The 19,355-nt window shown below is 38.3% G+C and overlaps 1 pseudogene; it reads right to left on the reverse strand.

Moving 5' to 3' along the window:
* Positions 1–10,518: 10,518 nt before the first annotated feature.
* LOC113189658 (large subunit GTPase 1 homolog) lies at positions 10,519–14,958 on the reverse strand (annotated as a pseudogene).
* Between the last annotated feature and the right edge of the window lie 4,397 nt (positions 14,959–19,355).

Below are 19,355 nucleotides of genomic sequence, written 5' to 3' on the forward strand. Positions count from 1 at the left end.
TCAATAAAATAGGTCTAACACCCCATGGGGCTTCTGAGAAGACTAAGTGCCATGATGCATGTAAGTACTCAACATGGAGCTGCTGCTGTTATTACTAAGTGCTAATGGCTCTCCAATATCACTTACTCTGGAATACACATTCCCTCAGGTTTTGACTCTCTCCTCAACCTGTATGGAAAGAATTAGCCTCAAGACTTGTCACCAAAGACCAGGAGTCATGTTCACTGGTAGGGTCTTCATCAGTTGCACTATTGGCTTGGCCTCAGTCCTGAGGCTCGTGAAGTTTCTTGGGGACCTAAGGGAGCAATGTTAACTATGACCTGGATGACTCCCTCTTGTTGGAGCAATGCAGATGAGTAAGTTCTATCTGAACTGTTCAACCCAGGAAAATGCTGACAACCATCACTAAGTGGATAATTTTTTTGTTGTAGTACCAGGGATGCTCTTTCACTGAGCTACACTCCCAAACCTTTTTTATTTTGAGATAGGGTCCTGCTAAGTTGCTCAGGTTGGCATTGAGCTTGAGAGCCTCCTTCATTAGCCTCCCAAGTAACTGGGATTACAAATGTGTACCACCACGCCCACCTCAAAGTAGGTACTTATGTGTACTATGCACTGTTCTAAGTGCTGTACAAATATAAACTCCTTAAATACAACCATGTAAGTAGGTATAATGATGTTGCATAATAAGTCAGATAATGCATATTCTTTACTAGCTTTAAGCTTAATAAATAAGATTTTCTTTGGATTTTGGCTTATCTTTAATAATTTTATAGGATTTTGTAAAGGAGACAGAAAACTCCTTTATTTTCATAGCATGAAAAATTTATGAACAACTTTAGAATCATATCTATTAAATATGTTGATTCTTGACATTGAATAAAGACGTTGATTCTTAAACCTCTGGTAATGCAGCATGCTTGGATCAGAATTATGTGATTAGAATGATTCACTGGTAACAGTATTTTATAAAAATGATTTAGGAATGTCCTCATTTTAATACCAAATAACATCTTATTAAGATTGTCATCACAATTGAGTACAAGAAAAATTGAAGTGATAAAAACTTAGGGTTTTACATTGGCATTTTTATTCAAAACCATAACCTTGACTTTTATTTTATTTATTTATTTTTTGTAGTACTAGGGATCGAACTCAGGGCCTCATGCACACAAGGTGAGTGCTTTACCACTAAGGTAAATCCCCAAGCCTATAACCTGGACTTTTGTGAATAGTGAAAAAACTTAGGAAAGAAAGCTACTCAAGATGGTGAAATAGAGGAGGTCGCTTTTCAGGCTGCTCCATGGCATAAAACCAAGAAAACGGGAAGGCAATTTCTCAGTAAGATGGGTAAAAAGGAAAGGGGGAACTATACTGGGAATTAATACTGGATATTCAAATCAGACTGGGAACTTGGGAGGCTGGGTATAAACTTCTAAGGAAGAAATCCCCTTCCCCACTGCTGGCACCTGCCAGAGCAGGCCCTTCACAGACAGAGTGGAGAGAGAACAGACTAAAGGGAACCCACATTTTTAGGAGGCATGTCTTGGTATTAAAGCATCAGAGGCCAAAGACACTGCTGGACTAACCTGAAAACGTGCAGCACAATACTTTTGTGTGGGAAAGAACACTTCTCTCTCTTTCTGGCTGCCGAGGGAGAACAGAGGAAGAAGTCATGTTTCAGCCACACACACAAATATCGGATGTGGAGAGGGTTTTACAGAGGGGATTCTGGGTGGGGGAAACCGGCCCAGCTCCCCCTCCCTCTTGAGTCTAGCAGCTATGCTACCAGGACAAATGGGAGGGCCATGCCAGGCTGTGGATTGAAAAGGTAGGGCCCATAGCTGATGGAGAGGGCAAAGGATTGATTCCACACGGCATAAGTGGAACCCAGGGGAGATTTCTGGGTGCAGTCTCCCAACATGAATCAACAGTTGCTGGGCCCTGGAGGTGCACTGATTTAAAATCTGAAGACCAACCACCATTCAATTAAGCCTACCTAGACCTACATCCCATCTTCAGGAGCTCTACCTTCAAGAATTCCCCTCACAGGACACTCCCTGAGGGTAGAGCAGACACCACTCTCCAGCACACTCTCACGTGGCCAAGAAGGGAAGCCAAGAATTTCTGAACTCAAAAAGAGGAAGGATTTGACAGTCGGTGGCCAGTACTCTCCTACACGCTGTATACATCAGGAAGAAATGAAATGAAAGACATTCACGAATGTCATATTTTCACTGACAATTTTTGACCACTGCAATGGAAAAAAATTCCTTAACTTTTCACTGAGAACTTTTATTTTGTTTTGTTTTGTTTTCCTGATTAATTGTCAGCTGAGTGCTTTGTGAATACTTATATATATTTGTCTTTTTTCTAATTTCTAGCATTTTTTGAAGGCAGTTATTTTTCAAGACTCAGTCTTTTGAGGGATAGGGTATTGATTAATATATTTTGGTTTTGTTTTATATATATATATATATATATATATATATATATATATATATATTTCTTTTTCTTCTTTTTCCTCTCACTTAGTGGTTTCCCTTGATTCTCTTTATCTCTTTTCTTTTGCTAATAAACAAAAATTTATTGTTCTCTTTCACTCTTCCTTTAATTTTTTACTTTCATTTTCTTTCCCCCCTCCTCCTTCATAATCACATCCTACATCTCTTCTATCTCTCCCTGTTTACTTTTTGAAATCGCAAACACTTTTGTAAACTTACTGTTTTTACTAGAGGCAATATATGCTCAGATCATTTGTTGTTTATAGTGACAAAAATGATTGTAAATTCATGACAAGAACTACTTAGTTTAATGCTGTATGTCATTTGTATTGGTTATTGTTATTATTTGTCTTCCCCTAAATGGTGAGGTACTGGGAACCTACAGGGACACTGTAAGTTCACAGGGTAGAAAACCTACTGCCTCAGATCCATGCTGTTAGATGGGTAGACACACAAAGAATGAGAAAAATCAAGGGAACAGGGGCTGGGATTTTGGCTCAGCAGTAGAGCACTTGCCTAGCACGTGTGAGGCCCTGGGTTCAATCCTCAGCACCACATAAAAAAATAAAATAAAATAAAGGTATTGTGTCCAACTACAACTAAAAAATAAATATTAAAAAAAAGAAAAAGAAAGGGAACAAATCAATTCAAATAAAGAAATATGCCTCAATAAAAATTCACTGACACCGTAGTGGGAGAAATGTCAGAGAAAAAATTTTAAAAGTTCATAGTTAACCTTATGTGCAAGGTAAAAAATGAAATTGGAAATGAAAGATTACTTCAAAAAAAAGGTATAGATTCTGAAAAAAAAACAAATAGAATTTCTTGAAATGAAGAAATAAGTAAGACCAGATTAAAAATTCAATGAAAAGTATCACCAACAGACTAGACCACTTGGAAGATAGAGTTTCAGGCAACAAAAGCAAAGTATATGATCTTGAGAATACAGTTGACCATGGAGAAAAGATGTTAATAGATCATGATCAGACCTTCCTAGAAATATGAGATAACATAAAAAGACCAAATATAAGATTTATAGGAATAGAAGAAGGCCTGGAAATACAAACTAAAGGAATGCACAATCTTTCCAATGAAATAAAATGAGAAAATTTCCCAAATCTTAAGAACGCAATGGAGAGATTGAGAAACATGGCAGATTAGAGAAGGCCACTTTCCTGGTTGCTCTGAGGGGTGAAACTAAGATCTCAGACATGGAGCTTCTCAACAAGGTGAGAGCAGGGATCTTTTCTGGGAAGTAACTCTGGACATTCAAAACCGAGCAGGAAATCAGATGGTTGGATAGAATAAAACGAAAGAAATCCCCAGGGCTTCTGCTCCCAGCAGCTGCTCCATTGGGTGAAATTTCTCCTGCATTAAAATTGTGAAGTGATATTCAATTAAAAACCCCTCAATTTGGGGAGGTCTGAGTTGAGTGTAGATATGGAGCAATCAGAGTTCAAAGTCATTGCATGACTAACCTGAAGGGTATCTTGCATAACAATATTGTACAGAGGAGAAATAAAGAAAAAATCACATCTCTCATCTCCCCAGGCTACCCAGGAAATCAGAGGAAGGAACCATTTTTGCAACTCCAGCAGAGGGGAATGGCAGCTGGGTCTCCAACAGCTGTGCCTGGCCCAAAGAACAGATTTGGCAAACCTATAATAGACAGCAAAGTGTGTGTCTAAGACACCAGAAAAAGAAGATCAAAAGTGGAACAGGGATTTTACAGGGGAAAACACACCTGGCTTCCCCTGCTTCCTCTTGCTTGTAAGATTGACTGCTTGAAAATACAGCTAGAAAGACATGCCTGGCTGAGAATTCAAAAGGGTGGGAAGGAATTCATTCAATCTGGAGTCTGAACATGAGTCCTAAGAACACACAGTTCATGTGTGTCTGAGGGGAACAAGAATTGACCCCTGCTCTGCAGGAATGAAGCCAAGGGGTTTTTCTCAGAGGACAGTCTGCCAGCATGGCCCACCGTCTGTTTGGCTAGGGAGGTCTACTGATTAAAACTCTTCAAACCAATTCAAGGAAGAGCTTAGAAGCTAACAAAGCCTAAACCCTACCCCTAACTCCTGCCTGTGAGACCTCCCATCACTCCAGCAACCCTGTGACACTTGAGAAGAATATTTGGAACTCTAGTGAAAACAATTTCCTAATGCTTCAGCAAGATCCTCTTCTTTATTTTAATTTTATTTAGCTTTTACTTTTTTATTTTTTTCTATTCACTTTTCAATTGTGACCTGAATGTTCATAGACACTTATATGTACTCAGACATGTCTTTTGGTTTTGTTTTGTTTTTTGTTTCTTTGTTTGGTTTGATTTGGTTTTCTTTTTTCTCTGTTTCTCATTCCTAACATTTTTCTAAGGCACTTATTTCTCATAAATCAATAGTTTAAGGACTAAGGTGTTTAATTAGAATATAGTAGTTTTGTTCTTGTACTCTTTTACTTTTATTTTTAATATTAACTTTTTAGTTTTTGTGCTTGACACTTTTTCCTTTCCATTATGTTTCCCTTCATCCTCTTTCCCTCTTTTACTCTGCTACCAACCAATCTCTACTGATGTCACTCATCCTCTGTTTTCTACTTCTATTATTTCTACCTTTACCTCACAAACATTGCATCCTACACTACTTCTTTTCTATCCCATTCATAACTTAAAATTGTAAATAAACTTACTGTATTGATTATAAGCAGTAACTGAACATATCATCTATGTTTATTGTGACAGTTAACATAGTAGATGCCAAAGCAGTAACTCTTTGGCTTGAGGCTATAAATTGTTTGCATTTGTTGTTTTATTATCTGTTTCCCCCTAAATTATGAGGTACTGGGAACCTTCAGAGTCCCTGCAAGTCCATAGGGTAGAAGCTCCACTGCCTCAAAACCATACTGTCAAATGGGTAGACACAAACAACACGAAAAAGCAAGGGAACAAATCACCTAAAAAAAACCAAAAAACTAATATACTTCAATAATAGAATCCAAAGACAACATGGTGGAAGAAGTGACAGAGAAGGAGTTTAGAATGTTCAAAGTTAAATTGTTCTGTAAGTTAAAAAAATGATGTAATGGAGAAAATACAGGAAGCAAAAGATCACTTCAATAGAGAAATAGAGATTCTGAAAAAAGAAAACAAAACAAACAAACAACAACAACAACAACAAAAAACCCAACAAGCAGAAATCCTCAAAATGAAGGAATAAATAAACCAAATTAAAATTTTTTTAGAATACATCATCAGCAGAATAGACCAATTGGAAAACATAGGCAATGAAGACAAAATATATAATTGAGAAAATAAAGTTGACCATAGAGAAAAGATGTTAAAAGAACATGAACAAAACTTCTAAGAAATATGGGATAATATGAAAAGACCAAATTTAAGATTTGGGGGACTAGAGGAAGGCTCAGAGTTACAAACCAAAGGAATTCACAATCTTTTCAATGAAATAATATCTGAAAATTTCTCAAACCTTAAGAAAGAAGTAGAAAACCAAATACAGGAAACTTAAAGGACCCCCAAATATATAAAAATACAACAGAACCACATCAAGCCACATTATTATGAAAATGCCTAACATAGAGAATAAGGACATAAATTTAAAGGCTGCCAGAGAAAAATGAGAGGTTACTTTAGAGGGAAACCAATACAGATCTCAGCTGATTTCTTAACCGAAACCCTTAAAGCTAGGAGGTCATGGAATAATATATACCAAGCTCTGCAAGAAAATGAATGTCAACCAAGAATACTGTACCCTGCAAAATTAAGTTTCAGATTTAAAGATAAAATTAAAACCTTCCACAATAAACAAAAGTTAAAAGAATTCATCAGTAGAAAGCCTGAACTATGGAACATTCTCAGCAAATATTTCATGAGGAAGAAATGAAGTTTCTCAAGACAATGGAGTAAAGGAGGTCACTTTCCTGACTCCTTTGTGGAGTAAAACTAAGAAAACAGATTGGCAACTTCTTAGCAAGGTGAGTGAACCAAAAAAAAAAAAAAAGGAGAGGAGAATTTAAAACTGGACATTCAAAGCAGATTGGGGACTCAGGAGTTTGAATATAATAAAAATAAGGAAGAAATCCCCACAGCACAGCCACTTCTGCAGCTGGAAGCATCAGCATCAGTCAGAACAATCCCTCCATGAGCAAAGTGGAGGGATAAGGGAATTAAAGGGACCCACATTCCTAGGAGACTTGAGGCATGTCTGAGTACAGAGCATTTAGAGATCAAGGACATTGCTTGACTAAACTGAAAGACACCCTGCACAATATCCTTGTGTGGGAAAGAAGCTGCCATCTCTCCAGGCAGTATGTGGAGGACCAGAAAAAGAACAATTTTGCAGCCACAGCACAGTGGCCAGCAGGTGAGGGAGCCCATTCCTGACACACCTAAGTGTGGCTCAAAATATAGACCCAGTAAACACACATTGCACACCATGGAGTGTGCTTAAGTGACCAGGAGAAAATTAAACATGGAGAGAGATTTATGCAGGGGACAACTGGTCATGGAAACCAACCTGTCTCTACCTCTCCCCCTCCAATCTGGCTGCTTGCAGGACAAGCTGGGAGAGACACCTCTGGCTAGAAATTTAGAAGGGCAGAGGTGGAAGAAATTGTTTGGAGATTGAACCCAGGAAGACCAAGAAAAGTGGTATCCACAGGTGATGTATGTAACTAAGATTTGGCTCATCACATGAGTGGAACCCAGGGGATATATCTGTGATACAGTCTTCCAGCATGGACTGGTAATTACTGGGACCTGGAGGTGTACTGATTTAAAATCTCCAGACCAATTGGCATTCAGAGAATAGCCTGGAGCTCACCTGAGCCTAAATCCTGACTCAAGGAATTCCACCAATGGATTACCACTTATACTTCAGCAATTCAGAGGATGGAGCATTATGCTTCAGATGACCCACCTAAAACTGCTGAGAAGAGAAGCTGAAAATCTTTTGAACTCCAAAGGAAAGAATTCTTTAGTTTTTCATTGATTTTTTTTCTTTTTCCATTTTTTCTTTCTCTTTTCTCTATTTAATTGTGATCTTAATGGTATGTGGACATTTATACATACTCATTTTTTTTCTCGTTTTTAACATTTTTGAAGCCAGTTGTTTTATTTTTTTTAACTGCAGATTTGTATGTAACTACAGTTTATTATATTTTAGAAATGATCCAAGATGGTTGCACAATGGACACTATAACTCATCTACTTCATATTTCCACATTCTATCACAGCCACAAGAACCTAACATTTTCTTTAGTATGGCTGGGAACTCAAGTATCTTTGCATAGTACACTTTATTTTTTCTCCTTGATGTGACTTTCATTGAAGCCAGTTATTTTTTATAGATCAGTTTTTTTTTTGAGGAGGCAGATATTTGATTAGTATACTTTAGTTCTACTTTGTATTTTTTTATTTTTATTCTTAATTTAAAAAAATTTTATTGTATATATATATTTTTTTCTCTTACCTGTTTCCCTTGATTCTCTTTCTCTCTTTTCTCCTGATTACAATTTCTATTGTTCTTTCATCCTTCCTTTAATTTTTTACTTCTATCTTTTCTCCTACTCCCTCATAATCATTACATACTATACAACCTCAGTTCCTTCCCTGTTCACCATTTAAAATTCTAAACCCTTTTGCAAACTTGTGTTTTTTTGTAGGCAATAACTGATCCCATCATGTCTGTTTATTGTGACAATTAACATTGTAGATGTCATAGTAGAAACTATTTGGTTTAATACTGTATATTGTTTGCATTCATTGTTATTATTTTTCTCCCCCTAAAGGGAGAGGTGAGGTACTGGAAATCTTCAGGGACACTATAATTCCACAAGGTAGAAACACTTCTACCTCAGATTCATACTGCTAGATGGGTAGCAGTCATATGTGGGTAGCGGTCATATGTCATATAAATAACATGAAAAAGCAAGGGAACAAATTGCCCCAAACCAATGAAGATACTTCAGTAATGGAATATAATGACACTGTAGTGGAAGAAATGTCAGAGACAGAATTTAGAATGTACATAGTCTGTCTGTGAAGTAAAGGATGATGTAAGGAGTAAAATCAGAAAAGAAAAAATACAGGAAGAAATGGATTACTTCAATAATGAAATGGATATTCTGGAAAAAAATTCAAGCAGAAATCCTCAGAATGAAGAAATAAATAAACCAAATTAAGAGTTCAATGGAAACATCACCAACAGACTAGATCACTTAGAATACAAAGTTTTAGGCAATGAAGACAAAATATATAACCTTAAAAACAAAGTTGACCAGGAAGAAAAGATGTTACAAAACCATGAATAGAACTTCCAAGAAATATGGAATAACATGAAAAGACCAAGTTTAATATTTATCAAGATAGATGAAGGCTCGGAGATACAAACCAAAGGAATGCCCAATCTTTTCAATGAAATAATATCTGAAAATTTTCCAAACCTAAAGAATGAAATGGAAAATAAAATAAAGGAGGCTTACAACACCCCAAATATACAAAATTAGAACAGACTCACACCAAGGCACATTTTTATGAAAATGCCTCGCAAACAGAGTGAGAATAGAATTTTAAAGGCTGCCAGAGGAAAACGGTAGGTAACGTTTAGAGGGAAAGCAATCTGGATCTCAGCTGGTTTCTCAACCCAAACCCTCAGAACTAGAAGGTCTTGGAATAATATATACCAAGCACTGGAAAAAAAGAAAAAAAGAAAGCCAGTTGAATACTATACCCAGAAAAATTAAGCTTCAAAATTGATGATGAAATAAAATCTTCCATGTTAAATAACAGTTAAAAGAATTCACTAGAAAGCCTGCACTACAAAACATTCTGAATAAAATATTTCATGAAAACTAAAAGTGAAAAAAACAGCAAAGGGAGAAACTACACTAGAAGAATAATCAATCAAAGGAGAAACTAATTCAAAGTAAAAACCAGAAATAAATCAAAATGACAGGGAATAAAAATCATTTCTCAATAATGGCATTGAATGTAAATGGTCTAAGCCCATCAATCAAAAGACATCGTCTGACAGATTGGATAAAAAAAAAAAAAAAGACCTAACAATAGGCTGTCTTCAAGAGACTAACCTCATAGGCAAAAATATCCACAGACTGAAGGTAAAAGGATGGGCAAAAAACATAGCATTCATATGAATCTTGTAAATAAGCAGGGGGTTCTATCCTCATATCAGATAAAGAGGACTTCAAGCCACAGTTAATCAGAAGGAACAAAGAGGGACATTTCATACTGCTTAAGGGAACTATACATGAACAAGACATAACAATTCTAAATATTTATGCCCCAAACAATGGAATATCTATGTACATCAAACAAACCCTTCTCAGTTTCAAGAATCAAATAGACCAAAGCACAATAATACTGGGTGACTTTAACATGACTCAGTCACCACTGGATAGATCCTCCCAACAAAAACTGAATAAAGAAGCTATAGGAGTGAACAATACATTAATAACTTAGACTTTACAGACACATATAGAACATTTCATCCATCAGTCACTGAACCCATTATCTTTTTAGCAACACACAGATCCTTCTCTGATGCAGACCATGTTATTTAAGCTATCACATATATTAGCATGCAGTCCTAGTCACCTTAATATATTGTCAGTATCTGAAGGGTTATTTTAATAGCTCCCTTACTGTTGATATTGGTTTTTGTGTTTTTGCTTTTTTCTTGATTAGAGCATTAATCTCCAGGGTATACAAAATTATTTTTTTAACTTCCTGAAGTTCATCATCTTACAGGAATACGTTTCTGGGGCACCAATGATGACTAAAGTCAGAGGCAGTATATCAGGAGCCCTTCAGCCCTGACATCAAGACTGTTGGGTATGGCTACATCCGCTAGAGCAGAGTCCTTTCCACAGCACCGGAGTCAAAAGTTCCACAGGCAACAAACAGCTTCTACTCTTTTCCATATGCACAGTGCAGATGGAGACCACGATCACATATCTAGGTGCTTGTGGAGCTGTATTTTATCTAGCGCTTCCTGACTCCTAGAGTAGCTGCAGTCTTCAGGCCATTGCCAGGCTGTTAACCCACCAGAGCCTGAACCCCTTTGATCAAAGTGCTCATATTCTTTGATGACAAAAGTTGTGTCCACTGTTGTGTTTTTATTTCTACCTGGCTGCATTTTTATTTTAACACTATTCATTTCATTCCTTAGGAGTCACTGGTGGTGTTGATGCTGAAATGTCACATGATCTCTTCCAGGAGGGGGATGGCAGTATAGTAGTTTCCCTTTGACATGATCCTTTAGGATATAGTGTGCAGACCAAGGTGGGCCTGGCTGTCCACATCCTATCATGAATCCTTGCTGTCAACCGTTCTTCTGAGGTTGGAGATCGAGTGGCATCTTCATCTTCTCTAGGCTTTAAGATATTTATGCCATAGGTAGCTTCTAAAACATGTAGTAGAATATTCTGGCATACTAGTGGTACAGGTGGGACACCATCTCTCATCTGGTCAATTGGGAGAATTCCATTGCAAATCATCTCTGCCTTCATAGACACAAAGGATGGCAATACCAGGCCTAGTCAGTCACATAAGCATGGGCCAGGCTCCATGTAGAGAGTGTGGAAATGCTTGGTGTGACCAGGTGTGACAGACACTGATGCTTTTCTGTTGCCCATGATGGTGTTGATGGTTGAACTTTTTACCAGTGTTAGGGTAGCCTACCAGTCCAGCTGCCATCTTTCACCTGCTTCCCAGTGTGCAGCTGCGTAAAGAGCACCAGTGATTCCTGCTTTGACACCAGGTGGCTAACGTTGTGAATTTGCCTCCTCCATTGGGTTTTCCTGTCCTGAGCCTCAGAATCCTCAGTGTGGCTTTTCTTCCAGCCCTGACCACAGGCCTCCTCATTAGGGCAGCTGTCTTCTTCTGAGCATGTCTGCCAGTCCTCCTCCTCCTGACAGTCCTCCTCACTATCATCCTCATCCAAGAGGAGTCATCAAATGAGAGAGAATCCCTGTTGGGGAGATGGTTGGTCTCGTTGTGTGGAATTTTATTTTCCTCAAAACTGGAGTTTTCAGAAATCAGATGCTCCCTTCTCCGGTATCTCTGTTCACTTGTTCCTTAGAGTCACCATTCAGTTGAGCAGTTTGAGCCAAAGTGGAGCAGAAAATAACCTCGTTTGCATCTTCTTTTTCAAAGTATGCAGCCCAGGCACTCGGCTGCTCAGCAAGTCGGCCTTGTTTATCAGGACAGTGTTCTCCTTCTCAGCATCTGTCTCCTCCACATAACATTCCAAATCTTCACATCTGAACAGGGGTGGGTTTTGAGCATCTACCATCTGGACCACAATATCACTTCTCTCAATGGCCCTCCAGAGTTGGCGCCCAAAGTCCAAATTTCATTTCAATGGAGTCAATATTAACTTTTGTTCCTCTTCTAACTGGACAAGCTGATGTCTCTATTTTAGAGAGTTATCCTTCTCTGCTTATTTAAGTTCTCCTGGGTTAATTTTTTTTTTTTTTTGTCCCAGTTTGAACTCCTTGTTATACACAAGAACTGACTGTTTTCTTCATGGAGTTTAATTCACTGGCTTTCTCCAAAAGACAGTGCTCCAGCTCTAGCCTCAGGGAGAACAAACTTAATATATTAAGTTTCTCCACAGGTCCATGTGACAGTGGCTCCGCTTCACTGAGTCTGATGGCAGATAAGGGCCTGACCCAGAGACCCACTATCCAGCGCTCCCCTCCAACCCATAGCAACCCAGCCGGGGCGCGAATCCAAATATTTATATTTATAAAGTGGGAAAAATTACCAGCTCTTGTGCAAGCTAGCTGTGCACTGGTGATGAAGCAGCAGTTGTCAGCACGGAACACAGGTGTCGGGGTCTACTAAAAAAATTTACTGGGCTGTGGCTGTGGCTTAGTGGTAAAGCACTTGCCCAGCATGTGTGAGGCATTGGGTTGTATCCTCAGCACCACAAAAATAAATAAAATAAAGGCATTGTGTCCATCTACAACTAAAACAATGTAAAAAATATTTGTCATAAAAAAAACATAGACATCTATTTATGGATCCTCAAGACGCCTAAGGTGAATTGTTACTGAAATCTGAGTCATTTTATTGTATCCTTCTGAATACAGCAGTGGAATCTCTATCTTTATGTCTCTCTTCTCAGTGTCTAGTAACCATCTTTTATTGTTATTCTCTTGTACAGGGCCAAATCAAAATAAAAGAAACCTGAATGAGGATAGACTCCGTCACTGAGGAGCTCTGCTTTGTTGCTGGGAGGTGGCTTCATAGCTGGCAGCTGTTTCCTGGTTAGTTGACAAAAACCCTTCGACCTGTCAGCAACTGGGAGAAGATGAGAAACTGCCTCATTACAGGGCCAGATAAGGAAGTGTTACGGTTTCTATCTGTAAGGTCCCCCAAAGCTCAAGTGCTAAAGGAGCTTTGGAGGAAGTGACTGGCTCGTGAGAGTTCTGACTTCATCAGTCGATGAACGCATTAATAGCAGAATGGACCCCTGGGAGGTGGTGGAAACTGTAGGCAGGTAGGGCATGGTTGGAGGACTAGGTCACCAGGAGCATAGCCTCTGGGGCTATATTTTGTCCCTGTCCCATTTCACTCTGTCTCTGTTTCCCAAATGCCTCTGCTATTGCCATAGTCTTCTGCCATAAATCTTCTTATTGGATTTTCTTTTTTTTTTCAGAATCTCTATATCTTCCTTGAAGTGATCTATTGCTACCTGTACTTGCTCCCTTATCTCTTTGTTGATGTGATCAATGGTTGCCGGTATTTGCTCTCTTATCTCTTTGTTGGAGGGATTCATTTCTGCCTGTGTGTGCTCTCTGATGTCATTCTTTAATTCGGAGATCATTTTAATTAGGTACGTTCTGAACTCCTTCTCTGGCATTTCATCAACTCACTGTCCATGGGTTCTATTACTGTCGTGTCTCGGTTTGTTTGGGGCACTTTCTTCCTTTGTTTTTTCATGTTGTTTATGTGTCTCCCTTTCTTGCAGTGCGGATCTGAGGTATTACAGTTTTTACCCTATAATCTGTAGTGTCCCTGCAGATTACCTGTACCTCACTATGGTGCTGGGATTCTATCCCCCAGCTGGTGTCCCAAGAGGGATGCTACTGCACAACTAAAAATGGTGGCGGCAATAGCAGAAGTACCTCAAGATAGCAGTGGGGGTGTCCCAAGGTGGCTGCAACCGCTTTCAGAGATGGGGCTGAAAGGGTGGGCCTTAAAATGGCTTTGGGCTGCCTGTTTGGAGAAGCAGCTGCCTCCAGGCTCTGTCTGTTGTCCCAACGTGGAGGCTACTACGTGGGGAGGGCGATGTCGATGGCTTCTGTCTGTTGTCCCAAGGCGGAGGCAGGCTGGGGGAGCAACATGTTGGTAAATGGGAGCCCCAGTGTGGTCCTCCACTCTCTGCAGGAGCAGTTCTGGATCTGGGCTCTCACCCAGGACAGTGGGGGCAGTCGTGGACCTGACCTGGGCCTGGACTCTGGTTTTCTGCCATAATCTTCTATATCACCTTAGGTGCAAAGCAATGGTGCCAGTTGACCTCCAACTAAAACCTCTGATTCCATGAGTCAAAATCAACCTTTCCTCCTCTGAGTTGTTCTTGTTAGGTATTTTGGCCACAGGGACGAAAAGCTGACTGACAAAAGAAACGAGGGAGGAACATCCCTTCAGGGGAATCTTCTCCAAAGTCTCATGCATGCATGTTCCAGAAGGATTCAGGATATTCCACCAAGACAGGTCCGCTGCAGTTCAAGCTTCCCCATGTTCCCTGGTGAATGTGTGCAAGGTCACCTGAAGCCAGCACAGAGCGATTCTTTCCCATTATATATCGAAGCTCTGTCTTCAAGGAATTCTCCCAGTGGACATCGTGTGAGGCATTTGATAGGGGCCTAATTCCAGGTGTAATGCAGTCTTTAGATCAAAGGTCCTGGGAATGGAGATGGAAACTGATGGTATTAGTACCTAGTGAAGCTTTGACTAATGACAACCATGCAGAAGGACAGATATTTTTCATGTCAATTACCTTTGAAGAATGCTCCTGGAGTCTGGGTTGTGGTCAGTGTATTCAAAGCCTTGCCAGTTTTTGGCTCTTCCTACTAGACTCCTAGTTGCCCAGTTCTTGTACTTAGATGTCCTCTAGAGGCCACTTGCCCAGAAGGCAGGTGGAGTTGGCAAGAGAGAGATCTGGTCTCATGGTACGCGTGGCAGGAGTTCATGTCATTGGTTTCTTTGTCTTTACCAGAGAGATGTTGGGAGGATAATATTTACACAAGACATACTCAGTGCCTGGTTCTCATGTAGCCCCAAGGACACATTACACACTGACATAGCTCCCTACTTCTCCCTCCACATCATCTCCCTCCTCACTTCCGTAGCTGAATCCCAGAAGTCAGTGTCAAAATCAGCTTCATTCTTGTTTTTTCTTCCTTCTGCCATTGTGTGGTTTTGGAATGCACCCAGCTCCAGGCTGTGTTCCCCTGCGGGCCAGGCACTGTGCTAGTCCACTTCTCCAGGCTTAGTGTCCCCATGGATTAGAAAGGAGTGAACCGCAGCCTGAAGAACACACTGGCTACTGACCCGCAGAGCTGTATGTACAGGAAGCCGTGTGAGCTGGCAGAATACATGACTTGTCTAATGATTTTAAACAGTTTTTTTGTTGTTGTTGTTTTGTTTTGGCACTGGGAATTGAAGCCAGGGGCACTTTACTACTGAGCTACATATTTGATTCTTTTTTATTTTATTTTTTTTTTTAAATTTTGAGACAGGCTTTCACTAAATCACTGAGGCTGGCCTCAAGCTTGCAATCCTCCTGCCTCAGCCTCCTGAGTTGCAGGGATTACAGGCTTGAAACATCATGACCAGCTACATGGAGATTTTTTAACACATTATCGGATGATTCTCTAAAAGCTTTTACTTTTTAAATTTTTAATTGACCGTAAGGCTGGAGTATGTCTAAAATTGCACTAATCTTTGCAGAAACTGTTTACTGTAAGTATTTTGGATTGTAGTTTTCTCAACTTTTATTTATTTGCCAGTCTCATCCCTTCTTTCTATCCTGGAATATTTACCCTTTCTTTATTCTACAGGTGGCATGAATTTGGTGTTTTTAGTTATCTGTTTGCACGGTGATTTCAAGAAATTTGAGGAAAGAAGGAAAGCAGAAGACTAGCTTAATCTGCCCCTCTGATTGCCTCCATCTTTTGTATCAGTAGTTATTTAACCTCTCAATACTGAGGAAATAATTTATAATTTACAATTTCTGTTTTTTCTTACCTTATTTTCATTGGGACTCATTTTTCCCTGTTATCTAAACTCAAATACTAAAAGCATAAAATCCATTATGAGCTTAACAATACAAGAAAAGATAAAATGCATGAAAAAACAGACAAATTGTAAGAGATGGACTGTTTACTTGAAGTGCTATAGAAACGAGTCTAAATGGATTAGCTGACCGTTATATGCAATGAACTGAAATTATGGCATTAGGAATCTGCACACTGTAACATTTATCAAGAAAGGATTTTGTATCATCAAGGCTTCTCCATCTCTGCATTATTCACATTGGGCTGGACAAACCTTTGCTGTAATTGCCTGAGCATTATAAGATGTTTAGCGGTTTCCCCACCTCTACCTACCAGGTGCTGATGTCACCTCTGTGTTCCCCACCCAAGTTGGGACAACCAAAAATATCTGTAGACATTTTCAAATGTCCCCTGGGGGAGGTGGGACAAAATTAGCCCTAGGTAAGAACCACTGTGATAAAGGAATGAAGCCACTCATTCAGTACAGCTTTTCCAATATTAAATGCTAAAGATTTATAACACAGGAATGTATGTCCATTATGCCCAACCCAATATTTTAAAGTAGAATATATCTTGTCACAATCTCATGAATTATTAAAAATATTGATCAATGATATTATCTGAGCTCAGCATGATTAAAAGTAGAATATCAAAGCTAGAAGATAAAGCTCTAACATTAGAAAGTAAAATACAACAAGAACTCTTGTAAACAACTATTCATCAAAGAAGAAAGCAAAGTCAAATTGCAGAATGTCTTGAAAATAAAATTGAAAGCATTACATTTATGAAATTATATGTAAAACAGTTCTCAGAAGAAAATTCACTGCATTCAATGTTTATATTACTAAATAAGAAAAAGAAAAACTGGAGGGTGGTGGTGGGTGTAGCTCAATGGCAGACTACTTGCCTTGCATATATGAGGCCCTGGGTTTGATCCCCAGCACTAACATAGAGAAAAGAAAACAAATCAAAAAATGAAAAAAATTAATGAAACATCTATTTAACTGAAAAAGTTAGAAGCCTATTCATAAGCTAGAAAAAGATGTAAGATATGAGCTATTAATGAATGCAAAAACTGTAATGAAACTACAGCTCTGTGGTATCATGCCTGACTAACATGTATAAGGCATGGATCTGATCCCCACGTTAAAAAAAAAAAGTCCAGAAAACCAGAACTAATAAATGCATTTCTTTTCCTTTGGAAAGTTTGCTCTAAGTGAAATCCAGAAAGAGAGAATGAAAAGACAGAACCAGTTTAGTAACTATTAACTAATTAATAGGAAAAGGAATAAAAGAGTAATGCGTAAAATAAGAATGGAAAGAAGAAAATACCATAGGTATGGGAAAATGAAAGGAGTCATGAGAGTATAAGCATGTAAGTGTTGAGAACTCAAAGATATTTGTTTTGTTCACTGATGCAACCCAAGTGCTTAGGATAGAACTTAGCACAGAAGAGGCATACAAAAATATTTGATGGATAAACAAATAAATATAAACACTTTGCTAACCACATGATATCAGTACACTGTGAGAAAAAAGATAAACTTGTAAAATTGAACTTAGGTGGAATAGAAAATATATGGGCTTCCTGTTGACAAGAGATAAATCTTGCAGGTAACATATAAGTTTAATCATACTTAATTTACATAATTAACAAATTTGTAATTATGATAATTATCTAATACATAATTATAATTATACACGAAAGAAAACTTCACTCTAATAGTGAGATGAACATACTTCTGATTATAAAAAAGTATTTGAAAACTTAACAAATCTGGGGAAAGATGTCACTGTTAAGGTACAAGAAACTTATCAACCTGCAATTACAATTATGTTCAGATCAAAGACTCACCAGGACATTTTACAACCTCTATCAAATACCAAAGATTATTTTTTTTTTCCCTGTGGTGCTAGGGATCAAACCAAGGGCCTTATCCATGGTAGGCAAGTGCTCTACCACTGACTTGTTCCCAGTCCCTAAAACAAAGAATATTGAAAGGAGCAAGAAGATAAGGATTCCTTGCACACAAGTGAATCCCATAAGACTATCAGTGTATTTCTCAGAACAACCTTGCATGTGGGTGGGGAGGCAGTGACAGAGAGGGAGACAGAGACAGGGGGAATATTATCTTGCAGGGTTGTTTTTTGTTTTTGTTTTCTTTTCTTCTTTTTTGTTTTGGTGGTACGGGGGATGGAACCCACAGCTTTGCACATACTAAGTAAACACAACTACTGAGCTTTATCCCCAGCCCTGGAATGATATTTTCAGTGTGCTGAAAAGAAAAAAAAAATCCTTTCAACCAAAAATATATTGGGAGGGCTGGGGTTGTGGCTCAGTGGTAGTGCACTTGCCTCGCATGTGTGAGGCACTGGGTTCGATTCTTAGCACCACATACAAATAAATGAAATAAAAGTCCATCGACAACTAATTAAAAAAAAAGAATAATCTTTTCAAAAAACAATATATATTGGTACTTTGTCAAGTTGTACTTCACAAATGATGGAGAGATGAAAGCCTTTTCAGACCAACAAAAGTTGATTGAAGTTATCACTCCTAGACCTGCCTGGTGAGAATTACGGAAGAGTGTTCTTCAGGCTAAAATAAAAGGATGCCACTTAGTAACACGAAAAAATATGAAAAACAAATCTCAATGGGAAAATAAGTATATAGTCAAACTCAAAACACTCTAATATTATGATGATAATGTGTCAACTATATCTGTACTAGAAGGAATAAAAGAGAAAAATAACTACATTTACAGAAATTTGTTAATGGATACACAGTTTGAAAAGATATCATGTACTTCTACCATACCCTATAACTATTTACAAGTTTTATTCAATTAAAAACATTTAAAATTTTAAATTATTTAATTGTATTAAATATATACCAAATTGAATACATATATTTATTTGTTCACATATTTCACATCCAAATTTTGCCTTTCAACTATGTTTAGGTACTAAATGCCTATATTAAAAAGAAGAACAATCCCAAGTAACCTAACATTACACTTCTGGGAACTAGAAAAAGAACAAATTAATACCAAAGATGGTATAAGGAAGGAAATAAAGATCAGAACAGGCGATCCTCAGGGTTATACAAAATGTCATATAAGAGGAAAGGAGGGGCAAGACAAGATAATACAAATGGAAGACATGATTTACAGTAGAAGGGGTAGAGAGAGAAAAGGGGAGGGGAGGGGAGGGGAGGGGAGGGGGGATAGTAGAGAATAGGACAGACAGCAGAATATATCAGACACTAGAAAGGCAATATGTCAATCAATGGAAGGGAAACTGATGTGATACAGCAATTTGTATACGGGGTAAAAGCGGGAGTTCATAATCCACGTGAATCAACCGTGTAATATGATGTATTAAGAACTATGTAATGTTATGAACGACCAATAAAAAAAAATAAATAAATAAAGATCAGAACAGAAATAAATAAAATAGAGACTAGAAAAATAATAGAAAACATCAATGAAAGTAAGAGATTTTTATTTTGTTTTTTGTTTGTATTGGGGA

This window comes from Urocitellus parryii, chromosome 3 (genome assembly GCF_045843805.1).
Source record: "Urocitellus parryii isolate mUroPar1 chromosome 3, mUroPar1.hap1, whole genome shotgun sequence".
Lineage (NCBI taxonomy): Eukaryota > Metazoa > Chordata > Mammalia > Rodentia > Sciuridae > Urocitellus > Urocitellus parryii.